Here is a 15,791-nt window from a genome sequence, read left to right on the forward strand (position 1 = left end):
GAATTCTTTAGTTTTGACAAGTCAGTTAAAGCTGCCAAAAAAGCTGAATATCAGAAATCCCAAGGTCTCATCCCTCCCTCCCCCCACATACATATGATTCTAATTACAGGAAAGAAACAGAGTAAGTATTTTATACAAGCAAGATTTTGAAAAAGTATTAACTAAAAGTACACACTATAACAATAGCTGTTTCTGATAATTGATAAAGCACACTGTTTACCGAATATCAGGTTCTAAACTTAGTACTTTATATTCTTTAATCCTCATAAACAACACTGCAAACTCAATGTTACTATTCCTATTTTACATGGAAAGAAACTAAATCACCCTTTAAAATCAAGCTTTTCCTTTCAACTTGTCTAAGGCAATGCAGCCAGTATGACAACACTGATATCCGAACCCAAGCTGATTAATTCCAAAGTCTGCTCTTTTCTGCTATGTGATAACTGCTTCCCCAAGATTATACTTGTTATTTTATGTATGTACCTACATGATACTATATTTAACCACATTACTTTTTTTCTGAATAATTTATTGAGATTTCTGGTAGCGAATAACAGAAAGAACCCCCAAAGTATGTCTTAAAGAAAATGCCAGAGTGCTTTCTCCAAGTCTGGCCTTAATCCAATCTTCCTTGTTCTAAATTTTGATCTATGAGAAGCTGCTTCTGGCTGAGAAAGATAAAATGAAATGGCAGTTCTGCACTTCCTGTGTCAAGTCAAGTATTTCAGTATTCAGGGAAGTTTAATCTCCAACAGACTCAGGATTGAGCATTTCATGCTCTTTTCATTATAAACAGAAGCTTTTTATGAAAGGTTACTAGAAAGCAATCAGAAGAAATAATAATGAAGTTCAAAAGAAACCAGAGGCACAGCAGTCGTCCCAAAGTTGGGGGAGACTTCGGCAATTATCGAGTAGTCCAGTACACGTTTGCAGATGGGAGAACTGAAAGCTTGAGAAGTAAATGCCTGTCCAGGGTCCCATGTGACTAATCAAACTTTCCTGACGCTCAGTCCAGCGCTAAGTTCATCACTGCAAGGATGTTCTCTCTTTCCACTCACCAGGGTTCTTCTTGATCCCCTATTCTTTTCTTAGGACTATTATTCTTTAGCTACTCCAGATACTTAAGGGAAATCTTGGAAAAATGTTTATTTTGTTATCTTACACTTACTGGAAAACAAATTTTACTGCTTATATGTATACTGTCTTCTCCATTCTTACTACCACACTGGATGGCAAACTCAGAAAGGAGGAGATTGGTTTATTTACAATGAACATCAGCAATATGATCTATTATCAGTTGTTTAAAAAGACAAAACAGGAGACAACAATGAAACATAGAAAATGGATGTCATAGTTAAGAATCAAAATTAAATACACATATGGTTACAATTATTTAAAATAGTTATGAATATAGTTAAGACAGAAAACATGGACATTTGAAAACAGTAATTATTTGGTAGTTTATAATGGTTTATTTTAAAAAGTTATCTTAAAAGGGAAAAACCTTGGGGCACTTGGGTGGCCCACTCAGTTGAGCATCCAACTTTGTCTCAGGTCATGATCTTACGGTTTGTGAGTTTGAGTCCCGCATCGGGCTCACTGCTGTCACTTTGGATCCTCTGTCCACCCCCTCTGTTTCTCCCCTGCTCATGCTCTTTCAAAAATAAATAAATATTTAAAAAATTAGTATTCATCTTACACTTTTTGAAGCTTGCAAACTTATAAAACAAGGGTCTGGAAGAGTAAAGTCTCTGTACTATTTTTGCAATTCCTCTATAAATCTAAATTATTTCAAAACAAAGTTTTAAAAACTAAAGAAAATAAAACTCTTACATTGCACTAAATCACTTATACTTTTAACAACAAAGAGATTATTTTAAGAAATTTCCACATTGTAGTATACTCAAACGGTCATATCCAATTTCAAATAGTATTATTTTAGCATTCATTTATAAAATTAGATAAATACTATGGACAAGGATTTGTTCAAAGAAGCAAGTTCTATATGTTACAGTATCAGTATACATGGTCATATTTCTAACACCTGCTGTCTACTGAAATGTTTAACCACTTATTAAATGACCCAAGGGCTCTCAAAATCCCTGAATGACTTTTAAATTTTTGTGTTGACTATTTTCCACTATATTCATTCATTCAACAAATATTAATTGAGTGAGTTACATGAGCCAGGCACTATACTTCTGTGTGCTGAGGACAGAGAAGTGAACAAAGAAAACAAAAACCCTTGCCTTTTCATTTTAGTGGAATGTGGAAGAAAATAACAGAAGTAATTAAAATATTGTGATGGTAGATGGCAGTAAGGCTTAAAAGAAAAGAAACATAAAGGAGGAAGGAGAATTAGGGTGGAGTGAAGGAATTCTGCAATTTTAGATGGAGTGGCTAAGGAAAGCCTACATAAAATAAAAACCCCAAACTGATGAAGGAATGAGCCGTGGAAAAGTGTTACAGGCAGAGAGAACAGCCAGTGCAAATCTTCCAAAGCAAGAACTTGCCTGACATGTTTCAAGAACAGCAAAGAGGTCAATATGACCAAGAGTGAGTCAGGACAGAAGAGCAGAGTGAGTAGGGTGGAGAAAGATAGCTGGTGTCTGGGAATAAATGTGCCCCAGAGGATAGAGCCTGGTAGACCATTTCCTGGACTCTGGCTTTTATTCTGATTGAGATGAGAAGTCAGTGGAGGGTTTTTATCAAGGAGTGACATAATATGACTTATATTTCAATATAAATTATTCTACCTGCTGTATTAAAAACTGATTGAAGTAAATCAAGGGCAAAGACAGGAGACCAATCGGAGGAGGCTTTGTAAGACCATGGACAAGATATAAAGATGACTTGGATCATAGATATAGCAGTAGAAAGGTGATCAGTATGGAATCCTGAGTATATGTTAGAGGCACAGATGAGAACAGGATGACAGAGATGACAAGGGAATTATCAGACATGGGGTAAAAGAAAGCTATGAATCAAGGATGACATCAAGGTTGGTCAAAAGAACGCAACTGTAATTTACGGAGATGGAGAAGACTTGGGAGGAAGTTTTGGTGGGGGCAGGAGAAATGAGGAATTCAGTTTACTACATTACATTTTGAGAACATTAAATGATTCTGCTCATCAGCCAATGGATGGTCATTTATTAAAAGTTTTTTACATTTATTTTTGAGAGACAATGAGCAGGGGAGAGTAGAGAGAGAGAGAGAGAGAGAGACAGAGACAGAGAAAGAGACAGAGAGAGAATCAGAAGCAGGTTTGAGGCTCTGAGCTGTCAGCACAGACCCTGACATGGGGCTCAAACTCGGAGCACTACCAATTCTATCAATTTAGAGGTTGGAAAGTAGGAATCAGCAGAAGAGGCTGAAAGTAGCACCCAGAGAAGTAGGAGGAAGAATTAGGAAGGTGGAGAAACTGAAAGCCAAATAAAGTGTTCAATGCTGCTGCCAGGTAGGTCGAGTAAGGTGAGGATAGAGGAGTGACCAGCACAGGAGTCAGTAACGGGCAATTTTGGTGCGGTGGCAGGGTTACAGAAAATGAACTCAGAGCACAGACAACTGTTTCAAAGAGATTAGGTGCAAACAGTAACAGAGAGAGAAGTGGAAACAAGAACTTTTTTTTTTAATGGGAGAAAAAATCCAGTATTATTTTTATGTTGATGAAAAAGATCTAGTAGTGAAGGAAAAATTAATAATGCAGGAGAAAGAGGTCAGGATTGCCCTATTTTTTTGAGACTTACTTAATTATGATATATAATTCTCCACTAATGTTTCAACATTTATCGAAAAGAATCACAGTATCTCATACATTAATAATAATATAATTAAAAAGTCAAAAATATGTTTAACAGTTCCAAAAATAAGTATAAATGTTGAATAAACCAATGAATCATATACTTTCTAGTAACTCCCCTGCCCAACACTTTATCAGTTAAATGTGTATTTTCTTTTGCCTTTTTTACAATATACTTGCTTTAGGTAAATAGTATCTTCAAAAGTAAGGATTATATTTTTATGTTAAAGATCGTATTTTAATATTTATCAACTGATCTGATTTGTGGTTACTGCACTATATATTTAAAAAACAAAATCTACTTTTATATTCACATAGTCCTCTAAAATGGATTACTAAATCTACATTTTGTTCATATACTTTCACTGCAGAATTTAGCAAGCTGAACTAGTAGCTGAATACCCTATATGAAAAATAAAGATTATTTTACCTAATCAATTTTGGTAGAATTACATAAATATATGTCTAAGCTCCAAAAATATCCACAAGCAATATATCCTCTTGTATAATAACATATGTATTTGGAAGAGTTTAAAAACTGAACTACTTTTAAACGAAGGGCTGGCCAGCAATAGCACTGCTAGAAATCTACCCAAGGGATACTGGAGTGCTGATGCATAGGGGCACATGTACCCCAATGTTCATAGCAGCACTCTCAACAGTAGCCAAATCATGGAAAGAGCCTAAATGATCCACAAATGGATCAAGAAGATGTGGTTTATCTATACAATGGAATACTACATGGCAATGAGAAAGAATGAAAACTGGATGGAACTTGAGGGTGTTATGCTGAGGGAAATAAGTCAGGCAGAGAAGGACAGATACCATATGTTTTCACTTATAAGTGGATCAGGAGAAACTTAACAGAGGACCATGGGGGAGGAGAAGGGGAAAATACTCTTGAATACTGAGAACAAACTGAGGACTGATAGGGGTGGGGGAAAGGGGAAGGAGGGTGATGGGCATGGACGAGGGCACTTGTTGGGATGAGCACTGGGTGTTACATGGAAACCAACTTGACAACAAACTATGGAAGAAAAAACAACAACAACCAAGGGTTGGCAAGAAAAAAAACCAAAGGCCACATAGTAAATATTTTAGGCTTTGAGGGCTACATACAGTCTCTGTTGAATTGTCGTCTTTTTCACAATCCTAATCCTTCACAGTCCTTTTTGTTAATGATTTTAAAATGTAAAAAGAATTCTTAGCTTGTGGGCCATATAAAAATAGTCCAAGGACTAGACTTGGCCCATGGTTATTATTCAATGGCTCCTGCTTTAAACTGTTGTATAAAAGATTAGCTATGATCCAGGTGAGTCATATCTCGGGATTAAAGTTGGACATTCATGTAAAGTGCTTTATATTCTGTAAAAAGGATATATATTTTTTTTCCCAAAAATAAGAAAGTTCTTTAAATAGCATGCTTAGCAATATGCCTGTATCTAAAAAAAGTTAGAGGTTCTTTAACTGAAAACCATGAACTATGTAAAGTAGCCACCATCTCTATTATGTAATCAATCCAAGTGATACAATTTGCAATCCAATTGAAACTATTTATCCCTTAAATACTGTACCAGTAAACAGTGAAAGAAAGAAAAATATCCAAAAACATTTAGTATGCTTTAATTTCCCTATTTGTATTTCCTATATTAAAAATATGTATACACAAAGCAGTTAGATTAAAGAGATTTTAAGTCAGGAGAGCCAAAGCTGTTTTATTAACTTCTTTTGGATTGTCAGATCCTTTAAGATTTTGATAAAGGTAATGGACCCTTCCTCCAGGAAAGAGATATATCCAAATTCTGTCTTAATTTTAGAAAGATCCAGACTCCCTAAAGCCAATGCATAGATCCCAGGTGAAGTTTCTCTGAACTTAAAAGCACAATCACTTTGCTCCTGAAGGTAATCTCACATGAGGTTTTTAAAAAGATAAAAATCTAAGTAATTACCACATGATGACAAGTAAAAACTAAATAATTACCACATAATGACAAATAAAATTATACTTACATACAATCTAAAAATCAAGACAAGAACCCATGCTTTTGTAACTGGTGAAGTTTTGAGTAATTCAAAGCTTCTTACAACACGGTAAAGTTTCAGTGAAACTTTTCTCTCCATACACCAGCTTGTGTTCTCTTCTGCATTCTGACCGGTTTCCTTCTCACGAGGCCCAATACACGCCATATCTGTTTCTGCACTTTTCTCAGGATGGTACCCTTCTCTGCAGCTCTTTGCCACATCTATTCAAAGCCTACTTACCCATCTGGACCCAAATTAAATTCTACCACCTCCATCATTTCTCCTAGTATATCACAGCCTGTACCTTCTTTCCCCTGAATTCATGGCTTTTACAACACTATTCAGGGGAAATTTTTTATAACACTGTTACAACACTATCCAATAATAACTTGTATTATTACACTGATTTTGTATGTTCTGAGGCTCCCTACTACAGTGCCAGTAACAATGAGCACAAACACTTCTTTGCATCATCACCCTAGGCCACAAAACTATTACAAATATGGAATATATTTCATAAATGTATGATGAATGACTGAATTAAATTCAGTGGCTTCAGAAAGTACTGGTGTGATATTACTATGTAAATGCTGATTTGCCAAAAATTTGAAAACAAACAAACAAAACACACACATATACACACACACATTCCAGGAAATGAAATGGGGGAATTTAATTTTAAAAATTGTGACAGAGCCTAAAGCTAGGTAAAACTCTATAAACTGAAAATAACGATCAAGACTGCTTACTGTGTTTTATTCCCATGGACATGATAAAATGCCTTGATTTTAGTTCAAATTTTGTGGGCTAAACACAACACTAAATTATAACTGACTGGTGTAAAGTGGGCACACTGCTAAGTCTGTTAAGCATCGCACTGTGTGCCAGCATTTGCTTAATTCAGAGTCAAACTTATTAGTCCTCTTCCCCTAAAATTTCCCATGGGCACAAACAGTCCCAGGCAGCACTGTTAAAGAAGGCAGAGTTCCTCGTTCATAGTTCCTCTCCAACCCTGTTGGTATTCCATCCCCTTTAAAATCAGGTGCTTTTAGGGGCGCCTGGGTGGCTTAGTTAGTTAAGCGTCCGACTTTCGCTTAGGTCATGATCTCGCGGTTCGTGGGTTCGAGCCCCGCGTCGGGCTCTGTGCTGACTGCCAGCTCAGAGCCTGGAGCCTGTTTCGGTCTGTGACTCCCTCTCTCTCTGACCCTCCCCTGCTCATGCTGTCTCTCTCTCTCTCTCCTAGAAATAAATTTAAAAAAAATATTTAAAATCAGGTGCTTTTATCTTGCTCTCTGACACCCAGGATTTTCTCTGTGGCTTCCTGCTGAGGCTCCAACTCAAGCTTCAGGTTTTACCTCATTCTTATGTTTCTTTCCTTTCCCCTACCAAAATTTCATGAACATTTATTTCAGTTACTTTAAGTCTTGCCAAGTAAGTAGGTTAATCATTTCATATAAATAAACTCATTTTAAAGTGTGACTATTGTGCATTAATTTAAGACTGTAAGGACTGAAACACTTTTTAAATTATGAAGGCATTACAGCGTATATGGGAAGGTGTGATTCCGCATGTATATTAAGTCAGTAGTACTTTAGGGGAAAGATACTATATAGGAAAATATATGAAGAGAGTAACACTTGACAAAACCACTCCTACAAACATTAGGAAGAGCATCTGATGAGATTTATAGGTGAAGAAGACATAGTAAGAAGATTTACAACCTTCCCCATGTAGAAGAACTCTGTTAACACACTGTTATTAGTGAATGTAAAGTCATTCATTCAGTTAATAAACAGTTCTTTAGTTGCAGAAAGCAGACCTGTGCAACGCTTCACAGGTACTCAAATACACTGCATACTAAATTCATTACCCCTCCCCCCCATCACTAAAACTATACAACAATGCATCCCACTCCAGTGTTTGGACTTAAAGGGCACCACCATCCACTTCTGCTCAAGCCAGAGACCCATGAGTTATCCTTGGTCTCTTTGTATTCCTCATCCCCTCATCTAATTAATCCCCATGCCCTATAAATTCTAAGTCATAAACCTCTATTTACTATGCTCACTTCTGTTCATCCTCAGTGTCACCACTAACTCAAACCCCATTATCTCTCCCCCAGACTTAACTGTGAAACTTGCTGACTTCACATCTTTCTATCCTCCACTGGGCAGATGTGGCAAATCTCATGGTACATTCATATGATACAACATACAGCAATGAGACTGATCAGCGACCATACTCAATAATAAGGGTGACTCTCGAAATCAGAATGTTGTGTCTGGCTTCTTTCATTCATATGAAATGAGCATATATATTCAAGCCCCTTTTTTACCCTAAAGTGCAATAAAAGCGATAGCATCTATGCATTTAAAGCAGTCAGGTGAGAGGTGTCCTCGGTGGTTTGGGGCGCAAGACTGACTGGAAGGAAAAATGAAATGGAACTTGTGGGATGTTGATGATGTTCTGTTTCTTCTTCTGGGTGATGGTCACATAGGCTATATACTTACGCTCACTTTTCCAGTTATACTATTAAGCTTTTATAAAAAGTTTTAGAAAAAATACAATGTTCAATGTCTTCCCACTGCTGTTAAGTTCAAGCCCAAAGTCCAAATATCTTTAAAGATACTTTGCTATACAGTCTCATCTCTCGCTCTCTCCAGAAGTCTTTTTTCTTCAGTGTGTTTTGTTATTTCTTCCTGCAGGGCTTTCACATATGCTTATTCTGCCTTCTCATTTTCTTTGACCGACTCCTAATAATGTCTCTGGTTCAGTTAAAATTTCATTTTGGCAAAGAAGACTTCCCTGAGCCGCGGATTAGGTTAGAATCCCCTCTATCCTATCCCTATACCACTCCATCACACATCTTTAATAAACTGTAGAGCTTGTGAGTACAGGGAATGTTTTATTTACCATTCTATTTTCATAGTTCTCTATATATTTGATGACTGATTGAATACATTTATTTATTTCCTACACAAGAACATGGAAGGTAGTTGTAGTTAAGTTTTCAAGTCTATGTACTACAGTATAAAGAGTGAAACTGCTAAAAGAGTTTTTGATATATGAACTGAAAAGAAAGAGTTAAAATAGTAAATTGTTTATACACAGAAAGATATAAGCCATGCATGTAGGCAAAGAAAGTCACTTTTAACAGTTCTGGTTTCTTTGAAAATATTATCTTATAAGTAAATAAATAAATAAATAGTCTGTTAATAAATTGACATGAAATTGATCATTGACAGTTTCTACTGATTTATGTTCAGATGTTGGATTATTAAATTTTTTAAAATGTTTATTTATTTTTGAAAGAGACATACAGAGCGTGAACAGGGGAAGGGCAGAGAGAGGGAGACACAGAATTTGAAGCAGGCTCCAGGCTCTGAGTTGTCAGCACAGCCCAACACAGGGCTTGATCTCACGAACCATGAGATCATGACCTGAGCTGAAGTTGGATGGTTAACTGATTGAGCCACGTGGACACCTAGATGTTGGATTATTTTTAATATGCCATGTATACCAAAGCTCCACCACTGATTTAATGAATTGAATGAATAGGTCAATTAATTATTCCAATTTCTTTGAAGGCAAAGAGAATATTTAAAAATCAGTCTACCTCAAATTAAAAAAAAAAAAAAAAAAACTATGTCTAAATATTTGTAAATGTTCCTAAGTAGAATTTAAGCTTTTCTATTTTAAACGCAAAACAATTTGATGAATGAAAAGTAAAAATATAACTTCCATCTGTTAGAATTACCTATAGAAAGCAACACAGGTGGCCTACTGGGTGGCATATACGAACTGTTCTTCCTAGATAAAATACAGAATCGGGCTGACTTAAAAAGTTACCTTCTACAAAGGCAGAAGAGCATACGTGATAATCACCTTGAGTGATACTTNAAAATCAGTCTACCTCAAATTATACTGCTCAAAGGGGGGAAAAAAACCAAAATTGTAATCTATTTCAGAAATGAGTACCATTTTGTATAAGAGCTTTACATTATGCATTTTAGAATCTTTAAGTATCATTAAATTTAAATTAAAAATATAGTGTCCTCAGCCAAGGAAACAACCCAGAAAACTAATAGGCAACCAACGGAATGGGAAAAGATAGTTGCAAATGACATATCAGATAAAGGGTTAATATCCAGAATCTATAAGGAACTCACCAAACTACACGCCCGAAAAACAAACAACCCAGTGAAGAAATGGGCAGAAGATATGAACAGACACTTCTCCAAAGAGGACATCCAGATGGCCAACAGACACATGAAACGATGCTCAGCATCCCTCCTCATCAGGGAAATACAAATCAAAACCACACTGAGATACCACCTCACGCCAGTCAGAGTGGCTAAAATGAGCAAATCAGAGAACTCTAGATGCTGGCGAGGATGTGGAGAAACGGGCACCCTCCTACACTGTTGGTGGGAATGTAAACTGGTACAGCCCCTCTGGAAAACAGTGTGGAGGTTCCTCAGGAAACTAACAATAGAACTCCCCTATGACCCAGCAATAGCACTGCTAGGAATTTACCCAAGGGATACAGAAATGCTGATGCATAGGAGCACATGTACCCCAATGTTCATAGCAGCACTCTCCACAATAGCTAAAACATGGAAAGAGCCTAAGTGTCCATCAACAGATGAATGGATCAAGAAGATGTGGTTTATCTATACCATGGAATACTACATGGCAATGAGAAACAATGAAATCTGGCCATGTGTAGCAACATGGATGGACCTTGAGGGTGTTATGCTGAGCGAAATAAGTCAGGCAGAGAAGGACAAATATCATATGTTTGCACGTATAGGAGGATTAGGAGGAACTTGACGGAGGAACAAGGGGGAGAAGAAGGGCGGAAATGGTGGGGGAAAGGGAGAGAGGCAAACCATGAGAGACTCTTGAATGCTGACAAAAACTGAGGACTGATGGATGTGGGGGGAGGGGGGGAGGGGCATGGAGGAGGACACTTGTGGGGATGAGCACTGAGTGTTATGTGGAAACTAATTTGACAATAAACTATTTGTAAAAAAAAATAAATAAGGAGAAGAAGAAAAAAATATAGTGTCCTATGTTAAAAAAAAAATATATATATAAAATATAGTGTCCTATATTAAAAAACTAGTGTCCTAAATTTTCTTACTCTTTTCTTCTCCTTTTGAGAAATAATTGGTTTATGTGCATCATCTCTCAAATTTCTTTTTATTCTAACATTCCATTAATGGTACACATTCGTTAAATTTTGAATGAGGCAGACTTTCCTGACTAGCACCAGGAAAAAGAAAAAGTAAAACAAAATGGTATTTCCTTTATTTTGAGAAACAAGTATTAGTTTCCTTAATTGAGAACTTACTAAAGGATTACTGTAATGATAAAAACATCTTCTGATAAAAAAGAACGAACTTAAAATACTCTTTCACTGAAAAACCACTATGAAGTATGCAGTCTACTATAGAATTTAACTAGGCTTCAGGACCAGAAGAAGCCCCAACAATGCTCAGTGTGATGTTTATTAAAGTAATTAACTGCTTTAATACTCTCAAAATCACATTATTCACCTATATTACTCTCTTTGAGTAAAGGATTTGAAAAGGGAAAAAAATAGGACTCAAATTATAATAGATAATTCATTTTTCCCTTCACTGACCTTTAAGAATTTATCACATATTTTATTGAGGGACCACTTTTATACAACAGCTGGTAAGGATTCCAGTCAAAGGGTAGAATGGAAGAAACAAGTAGCAAATTAGCTGCTCCCAATTAGGCTGGTATTCTCAAGTTTACTTAATTCAAGTTAAAGCTTTTTCCTTCTAAAAACAAGTAGTGTTTTCTAGAAACGAAATTTAGTTTTTACAAGTATTAAATTTCACATGAGAAGGCAAATAATTCATATCCTCTGAAATTCAGTTTATCAGTAAAGTAATGATGTTAGACTTATTCAGAGTTGCAAACCATTCAAGAGTATGATGAAAATTATGTACACTCTTCCCAGCAAAAAACACATACGTACAAAATTTTATTATAATTTCAGGGGATTCACAGACTCTACAAAGCTCATCCATCATGGGGTAAAAAGGGAGCTAGACTTTAAGGTATTTTGCAGCTTTAAATTTCAGTTTCAGAAATGAGGTTAAAGCCTTTAAACAAAAAAAGTCAGTCTTGAGAATAAAAGTGAAAACCCAAACACAATTCATTAATTTACTCACTGCTGTTAAAGATATTAGCTCAGAAAGGCTGAACACCTGAGCTATATATGGATGTAGGTGTTAATTTGACAAAATAATTCATACCTTAGACATTAAAAGTTAGGCAAAATAAGATTCTTACATAAACCTAGGATATTTCTAGACACAGAATGTGTGATATTCACAGCTTTCAAATGACAATAAGTTGTCTCTTCCTACCTCCCCTCCTTTCCAGGTTCAATTTCTTCTTAGAGTGAGGAAGAAAACTATTATGTAATATAGGCTATGTTTGAGAAAATTTTTTTGGTGACTCTTTTGAGAAAAGAGTAGTACTTTCAGATCCTTAAATTTCTTACTTAAAAATAATTTTTGGATCACTGCAAAAAAAAAAAAAAAACACCAAAAAACCAAACCTTACCTGTTAATTCTTGTTCTCTGAAGGAAATGCAGTAATTATAAACATATCCACACTCTTGGGTACATTCTCCTAAGCATGAATGGATTTGGAATGCGCCATAGCTTAAACTGAACTTCTAAACTGCCAAACCGCACTGGCAGTTGGATCTTACCTGCCTGGCTGGTAATGAAACAGACCTGTCACCTGAAGTTATTCACCTCCTGAAGGCAAGTGTTCCCCCTGAGAGGGAGTGTGGAGCTGGTGTAATTACTGTCCTTAGAGAACACGAATTATAAATGGTCTCTTTTCTAGAGGTTAAGAGGGATAAGATCTACATGCTACTACAGAAGTTGTTACTTGCTTCAAAATGGTACTAAAACTTGAACATTAAAAATGTTAAAAAATAAGAACAGAAGACTTCTATAAAAGACCTCAGTATGAATGAATGAGAGATAATGGTTTAAGAATTGAGGGACGTTGACTGGGTCAGGGTCCAATGATCAACACCAAAGCACAGAATTACAAGTACTTAAATACTTGCACTGTAAAATAAGCCTTATCCTGGCATTTGGCAACCTACCATTTTGAGTTAATGCTTGCCAACTTGAGACAAGGAGACAGCTGCAGTGGTTACCAATAGTAGGGAAATAACTTGAAATAGCCAGGACCCTGAAAACTGCTGAGACTGTCACTAAGGGTGAACTGTTTTTCGTAAGACATAATACTAGTAATATGCTATTAGATAATTTCTATTTTATAAGCTCAAGTAGTCATAAACCTTATTGTTTAATGTAATAATTTAGATTTAAAATATTGAAATACATAAGGACTGAGCCTCGGTGATACAAGTCCATCTTCTGTCTTAAACATCTTAGAGAATGAGGAAGAAATGGCTATATATAGTTTCTAGTTTGCATACTGATTTTTGGAGGGTTATCGAAATCCTCCACAGAGGAAGAGATTCTCTATCCATTAGTCCAGCAGGTATCTAGGAACCCTGATGACATCTTCCATTTGGTTAAACCAGGGTAGGATTGCCAGATAAAATACAGTACACTCAGTTAAATCTGCATTTCAAATAAACAATTATTTTCTAAGCATGTCCCGAGTATAGCATGGGTCACAATTACACTAAACAGTTATTTTTTACCTGAAATTCAAATTAAACTGGGCATCTTGTTTTGGTTTTGTTTTTGATTTTTTTTTTTTTGGGGGGGGTCTTCTGCTAAATATGGAAACTCTAAATCAGGGGAGGTTATGAGTTACCCAATGGAATTCAGCATGGATGATGCTAAAATGGGAGCTCCATTCTTGGGGTAGATCTGCACTGCCTCATAAGGCAGCTACTAGCTACATGTGGCTATGGCGCACTTGAAATGTGGCTAGTTCAACACAAAATTTTCTGGTAAGTGTAAAATACACATCAGGTTTTGAATACTTAATTGAATGAAAGTAAAACATCTCAAATTTTTATACGGATGACACGTTGAAGGAATATTTTAGATTTTGCCTGTTTTTGACTTTTTTAATGCAACTACAAAAAACCCTTAAAATTATAGATGTAGCTTGTATTTGTGGCTTATATTTTACTGAACAGTGCTGGTCTAGAGGACTTTCCTTGTTCCTTCTCTATAAAATCAATGTTGGTAAACATAGGGCTGCCTCTCTCACCTCTCTTTAGCTATTAGAGTACCTAGGGAGCACGATCATACCAAAGAAACCAAATTTCTAGTAGGGACTACTCTTTAAAAACAAATAAAAACATGGGATCCAAATAGTAGTGAAAGACAAATCAGAAATCTTATCTTTGACAAATCATTCTTACAGAATTTAAAAGGAGAAATAAACACTAGTATGTATATATGTGTATGATTAAGTATATGTATGTATACATACAAATAAAATCTCCCAAATTCTAGTTCCAATTCCAGTAGAAGAATTTCTTAGGTCAATATGTTGGGTTGGGTTTTCACTCCTATATATCATCAAAATCAAATAACAATAGTTTACTTTGTTGCCTAATATGAATTGAGGTGATATTAAGTTATAAGAGTTGTTAGCAAAATATTTTATTTTTCATACTTAGATACAGAAGACAAGTTCCTCAGTGGTCTCAATTTTATATATTCTTGCTACATAACTGATTGGAAATTATAATATCAGTTCTAACATGTTGAAATAAATTTCTCTTTTTACAAAATATACTGCCAATACTATTGTTTAAGACAAAGCTCACTTTTAAAAGGATGGGGGTGCTTTTTAGATTAAAAAGTTTTAGTTATAATGAAGTTTTAGTTTAGGTAACAAATAATAATCTGTTTAGTTATTCTTGTACCCCACCTTATATCAGTCTGTTTGACTTTTAATTCAAATTTTTTTCTCAATTGTCTCAAAGACTTAATGCATTTGTCTATTCTGTTCCATGCTATTATAAAGGTTAAAAATATTTAACATGCTCTCAGAAATAAAAATTAAAAAAAATTATCTAGAGAAATTATCTCCAAATACTCAGTAATCTATATTTCTTCACTATAAAACCCATATCATATCTACTTAAACTAGATATGATATCTACTTAAAGTGTTAAATCTTTTAAGTTGCCTAAGTTACAATAAGCAAGACTAATTCTAATTCCTCAACTATTTTCATATAAAACAGTAAACTGGATCTCAAGGCTTTTTCAAAAAAGGTCTTAGTTGAATTTTTTCCCCACTCTAATAGCAAATACGGAGTTGTTTCCCTCCTTAATATCTTTTACTATTGAGATTTAGGAAGAACAAGTGTTTTGAAAAAATGATAAAATTTATCATAAACCAAAGAGAGGGCAGACAAAAAGCAGATTTCTCCCAAACTTAAGTGTTTCATGAATAGTGCATATCTTTCAGAATTATGGTTTTCAAAATCACTTTAAGAGCTTTAAGGAAAAAAAGATGAATAAAACTAGATAGGGACCAATTAATGCCTTCACCAGCACTTTAAATCCTCATTGTTGATACCATAGTATCCTGGTGACTATAATCTGAAATGTTTTGCTAGACGTTTAGTCTCTTGGTGACAGCCCAAATTATTATTTCATATTAACCTACGTTTAATCTTGACATTTTCAAAATTGACGTGTTCTGGTTCTTCTTCATGGTCAATACATGGTATTCAAAGACCATTTTATTTAGGATTGGCCTTTTTGAGGGGTGTTAATACATTGTACAATAGAGCAATAAGGTTTTCTGATATTAGAGTTTAGAAGTAAAGGAGAGACAATAATTTATTTATCCTTTATGAGGTTTCCCTCATGAAACCAATGTATATGTCTTCATTTCCTAGACAGTTTAAAGGTGTTAAAGCAAGAAAAAAACTGCTGATTTTAAAAGTAATTTTTTTCA

At 35.3% G+C, this 15,791-nt stretch overlaps 1 protein-coding gene and 1 long non-coding RNA gene across 5 annotated transcripts in view; one reads left to right on the forward strand and one right to left on the reverse strand.

Moving 5' to 3' along the window:
* The window catches only part of ZEB1 (zinc finger E-box binding homeobox 1), a 200,787-nt gene that overhangs the window by 121,856 nt on the left and 63,140 nt on the right, over nt 1-15,791 (reverse strand). The gene's annotated exons all lie outside the window — the stretch shown is intronic.
* LOC144237990 (uncharacterized) overlaps nt 12,502-15,791 on the forward strand; it is a 32,840-nt gene continuing 29,550 nt past the window's right edge. Inside the window, exon 1 of the long non-coding RNA XR_013336969.1 lies at nt 12,502-12,638. This is a non-coding gene — a long non-coding RNA (uncharacterized LOC144237990). The remainder of the gene's footprint in view (nt 12,639-15,791) is intronic.

This window comes from Crocuta crocuta, unplaced genomic scaffold (genome assembly GCF_008692635.1).
Source record: "Crocuta crocuta isolate KB4526 unplaced genomic scaffold, BGI_CrCroc_1.0 scaffold457, whole genome shotgun sequence".
Lineage (NCBI taxonomy): Eukaryota > Metazoa > Chordata > Mammalia > Carnivora > Hyaenidae > Crocuta > Crocuta crocuta.